This window comes from Tiliqua scincoides, chromosome 2 (genome assembly GCF_035046505.1).
Source record: "Tiliqua scincoides isolate rTilSci1 chromosome 2, rTilSci1.hap2, whole genome shotgun sequence".
Lineage (NCBI taxonomy): Eukaryota > Metazoa > Chordata > Lepidosauria > Squamata > Scincidae > Tiliqua > Tiliqua scincoides.
Genome location: NC_089822.1, coordinates 231,043,133 through 231,061,925, shown reverse-complemented (window position 1 = coordinate 231,061,925; position 18,793 = coordinate 231,043,133). Strand labels below are relative to the sequence as shown.

Sequence of the window (18,793 nt, the reverse complement as noted above, 5' to 3'; positions counted from 1 at the left end):
CCTGGCCTTCTGAGGTAGCTTATTTCTAAAACCTAGAGGTTGCACATACCCATCATGGCATGTAACCCATGATGGACTTTTGCTCCAGAAATCTGTCCAATTCCCTTTTAAAGGCATCTAGGACAGATCCCATCATCACATCATGTGGCAAAGAGTTCCAAAGACTAATGACACACTGGGTAAATAAATATTTACTTTTTTCTGTCCTAACTCTCCCAACACCCAGTTTTAGTTGATGTTGCCTGGTTCTGGTATTATGTGAGAGGGGAAAGAACATCCCTCTATTGACTCTATCCATCCCCTGCATAATTTTGTACATCTCAATCATGTCCCCCCTAAGGCACCTCTTTTATAGACTGAAGTGCCCCAAACACTGTAGCCTTTCGTCATAAGGGAGGTACCCCAGCCCAGCAATCATTTTGATTTCTCTCTTCTGCACCTTTTTCTAGTTCCAGCACATCCACTATGAGATATGGCGACCAGAACTGAACACAATACACTACCTACTATGCAATACATACATAGATGTGCAGTGTAAATGGACTTTTGGTCAGATCATTCTGGCTTCTGTTTATGTTTCTTTTGTTTGTTACTATGAAGAACCAAAGACCTGAACTTAAGCTAGCCTGAAGTTGTCTCTCTCCGTCATCCTTCAATGAAGTATTACAATGAGTGTATTAGTAGTAGGCATCCTTCAGTCTCGGAAGACTATAGTATCGTGCTCTGAATGGTGGTTCTGGAACAGCGTCTAGTGTGGCTGGAAAGGCCAATTCGGGAGTGACAATCCCTTCCACACTGAGAGCAAATGTAGTCTGTTCCTGATCTGTCTCCCTGGCTACAGGCCTTCTTTCTCTACCTCTTTGCCTCAGTCTGTTGGCCAAGTGTCTCTTCAAACTGGGAGAGGCCATGCTGCGCAGCCTGCCTCCAAGTGGGACACTCAGAGGCCAAGGTTTCCCATCTGTTGAGGTCCATTCCTAAGGCCTTCAGATCCCTCTTGCAGATGTCCTTGTATCGCAGCTGTGGTCTACCTGTAGGGCGCTTTCCCTGCACGAGTTCTTCATAGAGGAGATCCTTTGGGATCTGGCCATCGCCCATTCTCACGACATGACCAAGCCAGCACAGGTGTCTCTGTTTCAGTAGCATGTACAATTGTATTAATTGTACAAGTATTAATTGCACTCAGTTACAATTGTAATTGTATTACTGTTACAGTGAGGTTTTGGAAAATATATGGCCAGTGGCTTGGAATTATTTCCTAGCTGGAAAAACAGCTGACACTCTTTAAAAGTCTTTGGGAATTCCCCAAAGAAAACTCTTTGGGGAGCATCTCTATGAAGTGGAATGAAGAAGGAGCATCTGCTCCCGGACCCTCTCTACTGGAAGGATGAAGTCTTTGGCGCCTGTGATTGGTGCAAAGGAGGGGGGAGAACGAAGCAGCTCAGCCAATAGGAACTCGAGAAAGAACTTTGGCTCCCACCGCTCGCTTGCAGCGCATTCCTTTTGATCTAACACCCAGCCACATTCCCCCGTTGGCAGAAAGCCTCCCGAGCGGCCCCAGCCTGGGAGCGGAAGGCATGCTGGGAGCTGTAGTGCCGCTGTGCTCTAGGCGCCCGCATTGGGCGGTACGATCCCCTCTGCTGAAAAACTACATTGCCCATGTCGCCGGCAGGGGGTATATAATCAGCTGCGGAGAGCTGGTGAAGTGCAGTAACCATGTGGATGTGCTGCTGAGCTAGCCCTTGGCTGAAGCTGGAGAGTGGGGGCTGCTGCTGCTGCTGCTGCTGAGCCTTCATCCGTAGCGGAGCTCGGAAAGATGGGATTACAAAGCGGCTAACATAAGCTACTCCTTGCTCCAGCTCCCCATGCAAGCAGGTAAAGGCAGAGCGGGTGGTGGAAGGCGGTGGCAGCAGCAGCAAGGCGGTGACAGAGACCCACAGCAGTGGAACTTTCCCCCCTCTTCTCCCCCAGGGAGGCTGCAGCTCTGGACCTCCCCAGCTTGGCATCCCTTCCCTGCAGACCCTTTAAACCTGGTGTGATCAGCCTGGTCCTGTGACTTTTTTTCCCTCCATCAGAAATTGTTGCAATGCTCAGAAACCAGCAACAGATTAAATGACACTGTTGCTTCTGCTTCTTCTTTTCTTTCCCCCGCCCAAGTTTGTAACTCTCTTGTCAACCACAGAAAACCCAAAACCTGCAGGGAGGAGGAGAGTGAAGGCAGGCATCGACCTCGCAGGAGAGGCAGTGTTGAGAAGTGTGTGTGTGTTGTGTCCACAGCTAGCTCAACTTCATGGCTACTGATGCAGCAAACTGATAATGGGGTGGATGGTAGATGGGGAGGGGAAGAGACAAGATTCAGTCTGTGTTTGGGGAGGAAAAAAGAGAGGGGGTTGAAACAGATGTTTCCCAGAGAAGGATGTGCAGTTTGACATCCTCTTGCCTTTAAATTGCTCATGTTTCATGGAAACACTGACAAATCTTCTTTAGGTCTGCTCTGTGTGTGTGTGTGTGTGTGTGTGTGTGTTTAAGTAGCAGCAGCTTCAAGGCTTTGCTCTGTACAGCCTGGCTGTTCTTTGGCAACAAACTTTTGACTCCCAAGGAGCTACTACATGACTAAGATGTTCTGAAGTTATTAACCTGATTGCTTTTGTATCAAGTAGAATTGGAGGAAAAGGTCAAGGATTGGCTCAGCTTCACAGATAAATGACCTGTGGAAGGGTGCTAGAATGCTGATACTCTCATTTTTTAACAGTTAAGGATCTGTCCCAATTTGGGTGCCTTGAAGTGTTTGCCTTGCCAAAGACAGGTTGCTTCCCTCCACCCCTGAAAGAAAGAAACCAACCAAACCACCCTGGCTGGGTTCATACAAGCCGTAACAAACTATGCTGAATGCTCCTATAAGGTTATTGAACAACTAGATACGTCACTTCCAGCCTTGTGCACATACAGAAGTATGAATAGATCAAATGAGAATAAAGACAGAGGTTTCTGTTCTCTTTGCACCTGTTGACTGTGTGAATGAAGCAAGAGATAAAATGAGAAATGTTTTGTCAGAATAACTGTTTGCTTAGACACCACAATTGTGTCTTCCTCTCCCTCCCATAGAAGTGGCAATTCATATGACCATATAACACTTATTAATTCCATATGTTAAACATATGCAAAACAGAGTTTTGAGAAGTGGGATAGCCAGAACTATACGTAGAATTCCATGGCTTCATCGTGCATTTTTGTTTAAGGGAATAAAAATGCTGCCAGTGTTATGGTTTCCTAATAATGCCTGGCTTAGAGTTTGTCTTTTTTCCATTGTTGGCTCACACGGAGTCGGTGATTTTTGGACATGTATCCTTGTTAGTCACTGCCACTTCAGACCCTCCTAGTAATACTCGCTCACTCCTGTCCTTTCCAGAAGAGCAGTCGTTCACTTATCCCATCATTACAAGGTTTACTTGGAAGTTGAGGATTGTTGTAAAAGCTTCTTGGAAGTCCAACTGAATCACCCCAGCCTCATGTTTGGTGTTCTTAAACAATTGTTTAAAAAAGGGTACTGAGGCAGGACTTGCTTTTGCAGGAGCCATACTGATTCTTCCTCACAAGACTTATTCTTCAGTGTTTAATTCTTCACGTCGCTGAAATGGTCCAATGGAAAGGCAGAGGCCAATATGGTTGGTTACAGCGGCGTCGCAGGAGTTGCCAGAACGTGGCTATGTTCAGCCATGAACTGCCTTAGGGACTTCGGCTCCAGATTTTGCCTCGAGGTTGACTCCTGAATCCTTTTTCGTAACTGGCTGTAGCCACAAGGCAGTGGAGGTTTGGGATCAGAGTTTTCCTTCTCTCAGATGAGCTGCCTTCCCAGGCTAACGAGTCCCATCTACCCGGTGGCTGTTTAGTCGCCTCTTATGACAAGTACAGCCAAACCGAGGGCCTATTCTTAGCCCCCAGGGGATAGATAGAAATACGCTCATAATAATAATTGTGCAAATAGAAGTAGTGTTCATGTTTTTATAGAGGACGAAGTGCTTTATTAAGAATATTTATATACTACTTTTCAACTGGAGTAATTCATTTCCTTTATTTTTACTAGCACATTCAGGCAGCTTTTAGATAGGGAGATTGAGGTTGAAACAGTGGTGTATTCAAAGCACCCCATGGCTGAGTTATCGAGTCTTTGAAAAAATGTGTCTGTAGGGAAGAAAAACTGGAGTTGATTCCCTTACTGTTTCCAAGTCCAGGCAAACTGCAAAAAGTACTACTTAAGAGATAGGAAGAACAGGAAATTAAGCAAAATGTTGCATGAAGAGATTTGATTATCACTATTCCACTTTTTTTTAAAAAGTGAATGTTACAGCTCTTCCTGCAAGTTATGTCAGGAGGACATAACAGGATATGTATTGCCCCACAGTATATATGGAAAGCTGAAAGATAGCACCTTATTTGAGGTTATCCAAATGAATAAGATGAACTACGGACTCTTGGGCTAGAGCTCTTAGCCCTATGCTATGCTAGCATTAGACCTTTTTTTAAAAGTCTGAGCAAATCTACCCTAATGTTGGCAGATATACAAATCAGTTCACAAAATTGCATCTTGGGACCAAACTAGATGTGGTATGGGAGATTTGTGTGAAAATCCTTGTATAAAACTTGTCCCGCAGGAAAATTGGGAGGGGGAGTGGCAATGGGGAAGGGATTAACCACATATTTTCTCTGCACTGCAGTGTCAGCCCAAATCTCCCTACATAGATGCTGTTACCAATTTAAAAGAAACTTAAGGGCATCACAGATCTTCCATGTCTCTTCTACTCTTGCCCTTTGCTATCTTTAGGCTGCAATCCTACCATTGGTTCCCAAACCTTTTCTGCTGGAGGCTCCCTTGACGTACTGAGTCATTGGTTGTGGCTCCCCATTAGGGCTACAAACCTATACATTGTATAGGATTCCATGTGAGGATTCAATGGCTCCCCTGGCTGGTTCCCATAGCTCCTCAGAAAACCAGGGCTCACAGCTTGGGAGCTACTGCTATACACATTTACCTGAGAGCATGTTGGCATCCTTCAGTCTAGGAAGACTATTGTATCGCGCTCTGAATAGTGGTTCGGGAACAGAATGTCCTCTCCAGTGCGCAAAGCCTGGATAAATTAGATATGGAGGATAGACTGTTACCCATGTAGCAAATCCCCCCTCTTCACGTCGCTGAAATGGTCCAATGGAAAGGCAGAAGCCAATACGGGTGGTTTACCTGAGAGCAAGTCCCACTGAACTCAGTGGGACTTACTTCTATGTAGATGTGCATAGGCTTGCGCTGTAAGGGGTCACACTTTAAATGCATGTTGCCAGTGAAATTCTGAATAGACGGGGTAGTTATTTTTTTTCTCTGTTTGGAAGCTTTTTCTCTTCTCTCACCCCTAAAGCTGGTGGTGTGCTTGGAATATACTATTGTGTTAGAGTGGGCCTCTTTAGTAGTAATTTGAGAGTGCACTGCCTCTTGCTTCTCTCAGACTTTAAAAAATACTTGATACATAAGTAAAAGGATGTATTATATAAACACACATGAATGTTGTTGCAGATTTGGCTGTGGATGGTCTTAAATGGTCAAAAGAGGGGCAGTTGCAGCTGGCTAGTTCTGAGGGTCTTGGTAACTAGTCTAACAGTCTAAATATTTAGTTGTTTCCTGGACTACAGTAACTGGATTTTTTTAAAAAAGGAAAAACACACATTTAACAATTTTGTGTGTGTACGTAGCTTCCTGTTGACTTCTTTATAAAGACTAATAATCAGATTACCGAAAACATTTAGTTGCCTGAGGTGGAAAGCTCAACTGAAACCCCACAGCAGCAAAAACATTATGAACTTAATAACTGAGGTCTTGATATTCTTCACCCCCCCAAATCCTCAACCTCACCTTGTATAGTGCTAGGTCCTGCTAATAATTGCTAATGCAGAGGCCTTATGTGGGGACATGGTGAATAGAAGGCCAGGAATGACTACAGAAAATCCTCAGTTAAAGTTGTTTCATTTTAAGTTGTTTTGTTATAAAAATGATGAGAAAAATAAAATTGATTCCCGGCCGGGCCCCCTGTCGGTGTGGAGTTTACACGTTCTCCCATGTCTGTGTGGGTTTTTTGTGGCCTAGAAAGCTCACATTGATATCGGTGTTTAACATTAGAAATGTTTTGGGTTTTTATTTAGAATTTTGGTGATGTGTTTGTGACCAGAAATATGCTGTAGGAGCTTAAGTCTTGTTTACATTTATGTTAAAATAGGTTTCATTAGAAGTCATTTTGGTTAATGTTAAAGTTGTCAATAGGTTCTTTGAAACTGCAAGTAATGACTTACTCTACTGTGAATGTGTTAATTAAGCAATTGGTATATTGTATTGGGTATTTTTGCCTCTGCCCAAATCCAATGGATGGAGTCAAATGTGAGTGTGATGTTTGCTTTTGCAGAAGGAGGCAAGCAAAGCCATGAGATATACAGCTGAATGTGGCCACTTCTGGATACCAAGCATGGCCGGGGTTTAGTTGGGGCTTCACAAAGACTTCTAACTGAAAGCCAGTTATACCAGCATAGAGACAGGTACCAGGAAAGATGATCTGTTCCCAAGTACCTAGAGGAGTTATGTCAAGCCTTGAGAATCATAAAAGGGATTGGAGCCTGCTTTTTCCATTTGAGAACCTGAAAAGCTTGGCCAGTTGTATATTTCCTCCTCATCTGTTACAACAATTCAGCAATCACTTGGCCTATCCTTCCAGTGAGGGAAGCCAAAGTTGCAAGCTAGGATAACTTCTGCTGTTGCAGTGCAAGAACGCTTGTTTGCTATAGTGGAATGCAATCTCTTAAACCAGAGGAAGTAAAACCATCTGTTAATCAAGTGCAATTGGGAGTCAAGATCTGCACACATTTGCTCCCACTTGTGGGCATCTAGCTGTAGTTAGATTTGCTTTCCAAGTTGTATGATATTCTGTTGGAAACGACAATTTTGATATGCTCGGTAGCAAGGCCAGCTCGGCAGCATTCTAATATTAATGCTGTTAATAGCACATATTGTAGTTCAAGTGAGTTGGGAATGGAAACTGACCACACAAAAGGACACAGCTCAACTTCTTTCCCATACCTGCTACTGGTAACCTGTCTATTTTACATTTTAACCCATTTTTGCCCAGCCTACAGGTGTACACATTTGGTCCCTTTTGTGTATATGCAACATTGGGCAGAAATGGCTTAAAGTGAATACTGATACTGATTAGTTTGTATGTTTTTGAAATAGCATTACAAATTAAGACTGGAGGTGCCTTTTGCATAGGCTCATTTTTTGAAATAGTTTCCTGTGTTTCCGTGTGCTTAGTCAGCAAGAGAGACATGTGGGATATTTAGCTCACTTTTCATAGTTAGACCATGTCTGGAAAGCTTTCATCTGCCTAGAGAGAGAGCTAGAGAGAAGAAGCCATGAAAATCCATTGCAATGGATGTTATGCTAGATGTGATCAACCAGCATCAGAGAAGAGAGTGTGGCTTGGATGTTGGCTGCCTGCTTGGCTTATGTGGGAATGTTGTTTATACAATCTGGAACAGTGCAGGCAAGATAAAGAAAAGCGCTCAGTCGGGGATAGCTGCAAGTGCAAAGACAATTCCTTATACTAGGAGCTCCATGATAGTGTGAATGCTGAGCATGTGGATCAAAATCAGTGCACCATAACCATATAGCATGTTCCTGGCCCAGGCAAAAGCCCACACAATTGTGGAAAAATAAGAGAAAAAGGAAGAAGGCCCTATGAAGACATTCACAGCAAGCACTGACTGGTTTACTAACTTTTGGCCAAAATACGACTACCACAACATAAAAATGAGCAGGGAGGCTGCGTCTCCCAATGCTTTGGCTGCTACAGTGTGACTCTGTGGCCACACTACAGAATGGAAGTGCTGCAAAGGCTGTTGCTGAGAAAGAACGCTACTCTGCAAAGTAGATTTTTAATGTGGTTGTAATGGCTCTTTTTGGAAAAGAATGCCAGCACAAATGTATGTTTCTTGGGAGAAGAAAACATTATCCAGCTTCGCTCTAAACAACACTTTGCTGTTTGAGGGATGTGCTGATGGAGACTGCAAGTTGAAACCAGAGCATGTCTACCACTTTGCAAAGCCTGTTGCTCTCAAATGATACTGTTATCCTGCTTCTCAAAAACACCCTGAGATGAACTATCTGAGCCTTCAACATTGGCAACCTTGCTGTCTCTCCCACTGTAATCACCTATTGTCATTGTGAGGCTCACTGACTTGTCCCCAACCCAGTTTTTCTCTATCTTCAGCATCCCACAATGCCCTGCATGCTGCAAGTACAACGTGTGGCTCCCAGAAGTCACTGACCATGATGTTACTGTAGTGTCTCGCACAGTCTTGCTGGCCACGCACACTACCCCATGGAGTACCTTGCAACACCCCAGGGTGTCACAGTGCACAGTTTGGGAACTCCTGCCCTAATCTAAACAAATTCAATTTCTTTCATGTGTAGTTGTTGCTGCTGGGTACTGATTTGTACCTGTAGTAGAGATCATGTGGCAGTTTTTTTCCCTTTATGGTGCAATTCTGTATATTTGGGAGAGCTGAGATCTCGTATAGTGCAAATTACATTCCTAAGTTAGTAACGTGTTCAGAAGAGGCAGATTACTGGGTGCATCCAATGTGGTGGTGGTAATTTTTCCTTGTTGCTGCATACTGTTGTAACCTATCACTCGGGTTGGAGATTGCTGATTCAGATTCTGTTTGACTGGGTTGCTGCTTTGCCTTTGATCAGATGTACCATTCCATGCTTTCTCACAGTTGTCCTGTTAGAATTGCCAATTGTGCTAAACTGAATTCTTCTGCATACATGAGTTGCATCAGTTGTGGCTGTTTTTCTGGATAAAGGGAACTGATATCTTGATTGCTCCAGTATCCACTTATCTAGGGATCCAAGAGCAGGCGGAACTGAACACCCTGCAGATCCCCTGGGCTGACTGTATAGCTCTGAGCGAAGGGTGCTTCCAATTCTAATTTAGAAACCACTTCTCCCTTCCCTTCCGGAAGCATCAGTGTCTCTGATGCATTGGTGGTGCACTAATGAACAAGTTGTGGCTATGCAGCTGGTTGGCCCTTTGAAAGAGGCATGGTTTAGGGAAGGAGAGTGCAGCTCAAAGCCCCAGCTGTAGGGTAGCTTCTCACTACTGTATGCAGCTGCTGCCTTTGGTGGAAATTACCAAAGTGTTAAAGGAGGGGGGTTGAAAAGCCTTGGCGTATGGAACAGAGTGCTCCAGTGTCTATCAAGGATGCATGGAGCACCTGGCAAAATGTTGGGTGGCACATCTCTAAAGAAGCAAACTGCATACTGTATAAGCTTCTGGCAGTGAGGAAGTAGTATTCTTGCTATCACTTGGTGGCTCTGTTATTATTCTAAGCATGACTTCTCTTTTCTCAAAGCTAATCTTGGGGCATTGACAAGTTTGCAAGTTCTAAATAAGGAATTTGTCCCTATGACTACAAAACGTGCATTATCTTGATTTCAGTTTATGCTTACTCTGTACTGCCTTGAGCTGAGACTCACAGGTACTGACAATTAGTGCTGGCGCACATGCTAAAAATACTTGGGGTGGCAAGGTGTTGTGAATGTTGAACTTCTTGTCATTAAAATTTGTTAACTAGAGGACAAATTGAGTGGAGGAAGAAATGCAGGGCTGCTGGGGGGGGGGGGGAGAACAAAACTGATACCAGAAGAAACAGTAAGACTGTGCAGAGTATGTAGCTGATCTCAAAAGCTGGCAATCCTTAAACAAAATGTTCAGATGGCCTTCTGAACAACTGGAATTATGAGGCTAGAAAATCCTAAAGCAAGTCTGCACAATTAGAGAGCAAACAAAAAAAGAGTGGTGCAAGAGATGGGACCTGAGAAAAGAGGGATAGCAAAGCCTTGGGGTTTTTAGGAGAGGGCAGGGGAATTGATTTTTTATTAAGAAATGGTGTTGTGCCATTTGTGATGCACCAGTGCAACCTAACTAGCCACATTATGGCCCTTAAGAGACTCCAATGCATCTCCTTTGTATTCTTTTTCTGTTTGTGGGGGTCTGTAGGAAACAGGGGTTGTCATGTATCTGGCAGATGTATTCATACAGCCTTTGGTCCTGGAGATAGCATGCAGACATAATGACTAGTAGCCAGGGAGAGACTTGTGTTCCATGGAATTTGTTCAATATTTCTTAAAGCAAATTAGTGAGCAGCACCCCTACTTAAGGCTGTGCATTTCAAACACTGAGTATGCACTTTTGCCTGTCCTATGTCTCCCTCTAATCAGTTTTATTGGATGACCCTGATGGTGGTTGTCTGTGAGAGAATAACTTCTCTGTGTCCCTTTTTTCTAAGCTATGCATAAGCCTCAATCATGTCTCATCATCTCCCCCAGGAAGACTTTTTTTCCCCCTAAACTAAAAATTCCAAATAGTAATGAACAAGGAAGATGCTTCAGGCACCTGATACTTTTGCTTGCCCTCTTCTGCAACTTTTCCAGCTCTACAGTATCCTTTCTGAAATGTGACCACCTCAGTTGTGCACAGTATTCCAGATGTGTCTGCAGCACAGATTTAAATGAAAATTATCATATTAGCTGGCTTTCTTTTAATCTTTTTTTCTACCAATAAAGGCACGGAATTGGCCTCCTTCACAGCTTTTGTACACTGGGTCAACATGTTCTCTGAGCTATCATTAAAATTTTTGTTATCCTTCAGATTTACTGAAAGCTTTTGTTCTAGCCCCCCCCCCCCAGTCCCAATCATCTGCTGAATTAATTTTGTCTAATCGGTCTGCCAGTGGAATGTCCCCATGGTATGCATGACAACAAGTTAGAAGTATTGGAATGTGTCCAGTCACAAAGTTTTTATTTGATGTATGTGTTAATGGGCATTGTGTGAAACTTACGCATTCTATAGAATGTCTGGCAAAGTATGAAAGAAGCTTATTTCATTCTGACCTTACATACTTTACCTAGGGATCTTATAGAACGGCATTGGAAGACATCCTGATGGATAAACAAATCTCTCTCAGGTCAGCTACAGCACAACAGTCCACAGGAACCGGGCGAGAATTTGATAGGGGTGTGAGTGTGTGAGTGTGTGAGTGTGTGTGTGTGTGTGTGTGTGTGTGTGTGTAAGACAAAGTGTCAAACTAAAAAATGTTGTTGTGTTAAGAAAAATGTTTTGTGTGATTCAAAATGTCATTCAAGTCCAGGCTGCTGCAATAAATAGAAGATAAAATGACATGATGTTTATCAGAATATTTCTATTTAGTTTTTAGGTTTCAGAAACTAGTTCGTTAATAAAATTTTGGGTTTCAGTTCATTAATAAAGTGTCCCCCTATTGTCCTAGTATATTATACTTTGCCAGAAAAAGAGTAGGTGTTCTGTAGAATACCTGGACATTCTATTCAATCCCTAGGTAAAGTCTGTAAAGTCGGAATGAAATAAGCTACTTTCATACTTCGCCAGGTATTTTATAGCATGTCGGAGTTCACACAATGCCTGTAACACATACAGTGTATAAACGGTTATGGAGATGAGGAGGGATGCCTTCATAGCTCATTTATCTCACCCACTCTTTGGGTCCTGTTAAACAAGTAGGCTGGATAGGAGGATTTGTTTTGCAGCTTAAATAGGAAGGGAAAGAGCTCTGAAATGGAGCACAATTGTGAGAAAAGGGCTTTAGTAGTTTGTCCCCACCATGGTTTTGAGCCAGATTGTCCCCTCCAGTGCACACTTTTAAAATGGGGGGGGGGGTAGAAAAAAACTTCAATTCACTTCCAAAGCAGCAAGGTTTAGCATGTTTCAGTTGGTTGTCAAGGAAGAGCCTTGTAAGGGCCTCAAGATCATGCCATTTCCTTGGCTAGAAAGCTGTTGATTGGAAGATTAACACTGTCTAAATTCTTTCCTGCTGACCCACTGCTGAATTTCTATATTTGTGAAAAAATAGATATTATAAATACACTGTAATATACCTTGGGAAATTCCAGCTTTTAGAAGTCATGTGGCTTGGGTAAGTGTGAAATGTAAAGCTAAAGCAGTCACTCTTCAGTTGCTGGGCACTATTATATGAAATCTGTATGAAGCCACCTTCATCATTAGTCCATCTAGCTCAGTATTGTCTCTACAATGAATGGCAGTGGCTCTCCAGGACTGGACTGAGGTTTTTGCAATTGCTACTTTTTTAGGTCAGAGATTAACATGGGACCTAATGAAACCTCCATCACTGAGCTGCAGCTCCATCTTCAAAGTATCAGTCAAATACCCTGACCTAATGTAGCTAAGGGTACAATCCTAACCAACTTTCCAGCATTGAGTAAGGGCAATGCAGTTCCGAGGTGAGGGAACAAACAATCCCTTATCTTGAGGAGGCCTTCGTGACTGTCACCCAACTGCAGGATGCAGCACATGTTCCATCGGCACCGCTATGTCAGTGCTGGAAAGTTGGTTAGGATTTAGGTCCAAGTCTAAAGCCCAGGGGAACAAACATGTAAAAATCTGCGTGGAGCTGGGCATCGGCCATTGACTAACTGCTCAATTGGATGCAAATCCCATATGGATTTCTTTATCTGTGAGATTTTCCCCCCTGGATTAAGTACTTTTTCGTTTTTTTATTCAAGTACTTTTCATTTTTTATTCTGTAAGTTTTAAATCTTCCATATAAGTTTTGAACCTATGATCTGAACTTTGACCTTCCCTTGCTTGTAACACATAGGGAAAAATGGCTTTTGCTCTTTGAATCTGGCTGGGATGGAGAGGAGACAAGAGGGAGGGGGAAATCCCCACTTCAGAAACTGACAGAGCCCCTCTTTCATCACTACTTTGATCTTCTTCCCATTGAAAGTAATGTTGTAATTGTAGTCACCCATATTTTCACGACAAGGGCTGTTTACAGTAACAAATTAGGGACAGGAAATGAAGGAGTGTATATGAAACATTTTTTTAAGTCTGCTGCATTAGGTGCAGGTTCAGAATCCGTGGATTCCTTTAACTGTGGGTCCCCCTGAACCCATGGGCGAACTTCCCCCCCCCACCCCCGGAACCCGAGGGCTTCCCTGGGCTTCAGAATGCCTTATAAGGCATAAAAACGCCACTGCTGGTTTCCTAACGGAAAACCAGAAGTTGCTTTTTTTGGCCAATACAGTCATTCTGAAGCCTGCAGAGGCAGCAGGTGGTCACATGCTGCCTCTATGGGCCTCAGAAGGCCCTCCGTACGTGACTCAGTATCCAGTTGGGTTCAGAGGGTGGGGAGGGGAGAAAACCATGGGTTTGAATACTCACAATTTTCCTTATCCACAGGGGTTCCGGTAATGGAAGCCCCATACATAACGTGGGCCCACCGTATAAGAACATGGGCTGAGAAGCTGGATATGTTATAGCAAATTAAGGGAGAATGGCGAGGTGAGGGCTGAGTGAGCGTGTTTAAATGGCCAAGTTACTTTGTTTAGGCTGAACAAACTTGCCCAAACCGGATCGAAGAATATCCTGTTGGAGCCCCCTGAAATGTAACACCACATTTCTCCCATATGGTGGCAGCAGATTAACTCTTGTTACTTGGGGAACAGAGGAAATGACAGAAAATTGTGGAAACCTCCTCTTCCACTGTCCATATGTAGTGCAGTATATGTTTGTTTGCACAGAAAAGGTACAGCTTGACTTGAGAAGAAAATGAGACCCCAAGATCTTGTTGGCATCCTTCAGTCTCGGAAGACTATGGTATTGCACTCTGAATGGTGGTTCTGGAACAGAGTGGCCTCTCCAGTGCGCGAAGCCTGAGTAAAGTAGGATTGTTACCCATGCAGCAAATCCCCCCTCTCCATGTCACTGAAATGGTCCAATGGAAAGGCAGAAGCCAATACAGTTGGTTCCAGCAGCGTTGCAGGAGTTGCCAGAATGTGACTGTGTTCAGCCATGAACTGCCTCAGGGACTCTGACTGCGGATTTTGTCTTGAGGTTGACTCCTGAAGCCTTTTCCATAACTGGCTGTAGCCACAAGGCAGTGGAGGTTTGGGATCAGAGTTTTCCTTCTCTCAGATGAGCTGCCTTCCCAGGCTAATGCGTCCCATCTATCCGGTGGCTGTTTAGTCACCTCTTACGACAAGTACAGCCAAACTGAGGGCCTATTCTTATCCTCAGCCCCCAGGACCCCAAGATATTGCTAATTATTTACAAAGATCTGAATAGTGTTGCAAAACAGCTTGTCTTATTTAGTAACTTTCAGTGAAAGATAGAACAGTCATCTCATTTCAAAGCAGCGTTGGACATTGGATTTTTCATACTTCCAGTTTGAACAGGAAACTAGTCTGCGCAAAACTGAGCATGGGAAGGACTGACTTCTCCCACTATTCAGATGAACTTCTGCGTTCTGTGTCTTTTGAAACTTTCTACTCATTATGCTGCCAGGCAAGTCAATCCAAGAGTGCTCTGGTGATGGCTAATCAAAACTGAAAGCTGGGTTTCTGGAATCCAGTTGATGTCATCATTAGGATGCCAAATTAACATGAAGCCAGATGAACAGCAACATGGCATTGTTGCCAGTACCTTTATAAAAACAGCCATGGCAGCAAGACTGCACAAGCTTGCTATTGGCCACAATTGTGTTGAACGCAGTCAGTGCACATCAAATAGATGTGGGAGAACTGGCTTGGCATGATGGCAGTAGGTTACACAGGCCATTTTGCTTCCTTAACCATTACACCAATTCCTGGGTATATTTGGGATGTTGATTCCAAAAATGGCATCCGTTTTGCCCTATCACATCTAGTTTTGGAGACACGGCATAGCCTCTTTACTGAATGGTTCAAGCAGCTTCCTCAGTGGAAAGCCTACACCATGGCTTCCTCATGAGGAAGCTGCTTGAACCATTCACTGAGGCTATACTATATCTCCAAAACTAGATGTGATAGGGCAAAACGGATGCCATTTTTGGAATCGGCACCCCAAATTCATATCAAACCACCATAAAGTTTGGGAAAAACTTTTCTGACCCTCAGTTTTATAGGCCTGAGTTAGAAATGGGTATCTAAGTTACCCTCTTACTGCATCCAAACATACCAATTGCCTGAACTTCTTTCTATTGCCTGTTGGCTCACTTGACTGATAGCCCAATCCTATGGTCCTGTTGCCAATGCAGCGATGCCAAAATGGCTATTTTGGCATCACAGAGGTATTCTTTGGGTAAGGGAACATTTTTTTCCCGTTGCCCAGGGGCAAGCCTCTGCAGCATGGGGGATCTACTTGGTCCAGCTGTATTGAAATTGCTGGCACAGGTCTGTATGGACCTGAGTTGTGGGATCGGGTCCAGGAAGGAGGTGAGGTTCGATGGCTGCCACTGCCACCAAATCCATTCCACTCTCCCCAACCCCCCCACTGTTTTCTTGTTCCACTCTCTCCCCAGCCTCGTTGCCACCTTATTCTGCCTTCCCTTGCCTCCATTCTTCCCTCACCATTCTGTCTTCCTTGGTGAGTCCCAGAGGATCCTCTGGCATGCATGGGAAGGCACTGACTTTCTCTCCTGCCACTCTGGCAGCATGTGTCTCTGCGCACTGCCAGAGTGCCTTTCATGACTGCTGTAAAGCGTTCCGCCAGCATTAAAACCCAATAGGATTGGGCTGTTAACCTGTCCTGGTTAGTTTGGAAGAGGCCGTTTGTGTGGGGGGGGGGGGGAAAGGCAAAATTACACGAAAGCAGATTGAGCAATTGCTTCATACATTAGCTGCTCCTTGAAAATGCCTCAACCAGCTTTAAGCAGTTGTTCATGTACACTTAATAGATAGCTGAATGCAACTATTCCCAACCAATGCACTAGAAATTGTGACTTCTATGTGAGTGCCTTTCAGAGCAAACTTTTTTTTTTGTTACAGGGAGTTTTTCGTATAGAAACATTCCCATATTTTTGGACCATTCCCTGGAAGAGTAACCTTCTAGAGATACAGTTACTCTTGAACTTCTAGTCTGCCTTTAGAGTCGCACTCAGTCCTGGAAGATTCACACTTGTGTATCTTTGAATAAGGCCCCTAAAGAATCTTGTCTTGTACTTGGGAAATGTCTACTTTTTCCTGTGCATCCTTATTCCTGCCTTTGGTCAACTGAGAACCTCCAAACTTATTCTGTCAGTTCATCAAGTCTAAGAGACACCAAAAGCCTATGGCTTGGTAGTGGGCATCCAGTGTTCTCTATCACAGTCTTTCTCAAACTGTGGGTCGGGACCCACTAGGTGGGTTATGAGCCAGTTTCAGGTGGGTCCCCATTCATTTCAATATTTTATTTTTAATATATTAGACTTGATGCTACCATGGGATGTGACTGCATTTGAGGAAATATGACAGACCTGCACTTTTAACAAGCTACTATATATATATTATTTTAACAATGATAGTCAATGGGACTATCTGGGTAAGTGTGGGTAGGATTGCAGCCTAGGAGCCCAATCCTGTGGTCGGTGGCACGGCCACAGTTGCAAACATACCATAAGGCATGTTTGCGGGGCTCACCGCCGGGCTGCCACCGGTGCTAGCCCAGTGCTGGGCTAGCGCTGGTTGGAGGCCCAAGTTCCGTGGCTCGGCAGTCTCCTCGACCGCTGGGCTGTGGAACGGGAGGTGGGGGCATGGGGGAGGCATTCTGGGGAGGGGGGAGGCTGGTGGGGGCGGGTGGGAGGCGTGCTGGGGGGCAGGCGGGAGGAGGATCCGTGGAGCTGAGCTCCGCAGAATCCAGGGCACTCATGGAGGGCTGCACCCTACGTGAGTGCCTTTACCACCGAAGGTGGTAAAGTGAGTAGCCCCATTGTGAGGCTGCTTACCTTACTCGGGGGAAGGGGACGAATGTCCCCTGCTCCTGAGAGCCTCCCGTGGTAGCGTCGGTGGTGCAAGATTCGGCCGCAGCCCTTTTCGGTGCCGCTGAGCCTGGGCACTCCGTGCAGCTCAGGATTGGGCTGTAGGATAGTTAAAAAAATTTCCTGCTTGATGATGTCACTTCTGGTGGATCCTGACAGATTCTCAATCTAAAAAGTGGGTTCCAGTGCTAAATGTATGAGAACCACTGCTCTATCACATGGAAAACTTTCCCCGAAGTACAATGTTTGTTTCGGTAGACAGATTTTGTATGTGTGGAGGGTGTGGCTTTAGAACATGTCAGCAGCAGGAAGTGGGCTTTTCAGTGCACTCATGGAGGTGCTGTAGCTGTGAAGCCTCTTTAAGGTTACAACACTGCTAAAACACAATGTTCCAAAAGCTGCATTTCAAATCAGATTGCAGTATATGTATCCTGTCCAATAAACCGCAGCCCCCTGCAGTGTATACTTGCATATATGTAAGTATTCCCACTGTAATGTGTCAAGCAGCCTTTAATGAACCAAGTTTAAAGCTGTTTTCCCTTTGGAATGTCTTTAATATACTGAATCTATAAAAAAGAGATGAGAAAAAAAGCAATCCCTTCTACTTTCTCTTCCTGGCTGGGATTATCCGAGACTGCATTCAGAACTGTTTAATAAAATGGCAATTTTTGACATGTCTGGGTTATGTGAATATAACGTCCTTCTGTCCTTGCATAGTGGTGTGAAAGATTTGGTGTGAAAGAGTATGTGGGGAGAGGGAATCGTGCCCATATTGCTTGCTTATGGTATTTTGTAATGGACTCTACTCAAAGTCTGGTTAAATGATGTGTGCTATTGTAGGTGAGGAACTACCCATCTCTGGATGCAACTCTAGATTTTCGTAGAGGACTTGATAATGCAAGTCCTCCCCTTGACAGGCAGAGTTTACTGAAATCTGACTCCACAGTCTTTTTTTCTTGGGATTTATGCCTAAACCTTTAGGATTGGCTTCAAGAGTTAACTGGTCATAGGCCAAGTCAGCTTCTTAAAATAACTTCCAGGCCCTGTTGCTCTTGAAACTGTGATAGTTAAATGGACTCTGTTGCTAAGACTTCAGGAACTGGCATCTTGGGCCTGACCTGTACAGTACTTGGAAACAAATTGCATATATTTAATGTGCATTTCCAGTTAAATGCACATAGGGTCAGAGTACACTTTGGTGACCTGCTAACTGTAGCTTTGTGAGCAGTGTTCTGTAGTGAACACTGTGGAAAGCTAGCATATGTGGGCCAAAATACAAAACTGGGACTTGCTAATTAATTCCTTTAAATCTAAAGGGGATTCTCCCCTCCCCATCTCTTAAAGTAGGTCTTGTGGTCACCTGTGGCATTCTTTATAAAGGATGTGCTGCTTGAATGATGCTGTATTTCTGTTTCATACTGTCAACCTGATACTTTATTGCAGAGCTTGGATGTTTGTACAAGAGACCATAAAGGGGGAGAGGCTAGTTTCACTTGTGTTTAAGGACTTCTTCAGCCTTTACCAGAGGACAGCTGTTGCAGTGAGCAACTGCACACTACTACCAGGGGTTTGAAGCCACAAGGAATTGTGACCAGCTTTCAAGTTGGAGAGACCACAGCAGCTTTGGAAAATGAGGTGCTTTGGGAGCAGGTGGATGGCATTGGGCATATGGTAGTTGGGCAGGTAGATGCAGTAAAAGTAGTTGGAAGGGTGATAAACGGGAATAAGAGAACATATGGTGCCAATTTTTTATTGGATTTTTTTAAATACGAAAGGTGAACTGACTTAATAGCACTGTATTTTTAGCTAGTCTTATTTTGCAAATGTAAAATAAATGTGTAGGATGGAAATAGAATCCAGATTTTAATTACTTTGAAAGCATGTATGGAAAAAGGTTGAAACTTTGTAGTTGAAAGACAATATCAATGTGTCC

The 18,793-nt window shown here is 44.0% G+C and overlaps 1 protein-coding gene across 1 annotated transcript in view; it reads left to right on the top strand.

The window, feature by feature from the left end:
• The first annotated feature begins 1,774 nt into the window (after positions 1 to 1,774).
• Positions 1,775 to 18,793, top strand: part of ITPR1 (inositol 1,4,5-trisphosphate receptor type 1) — a 281,488-nt gene continuing 264,469 nt past the window's right edge. Inside the window, exon 1 of the mRNA XM_066617382.1 lies at positions 1,775 to 1,872. The gene's annotated coding sequence lies outside the window, so the exon portion shown is untranslated. The remainder of the gene's footprint in view (positions 1,873 to 18,793) is intronic.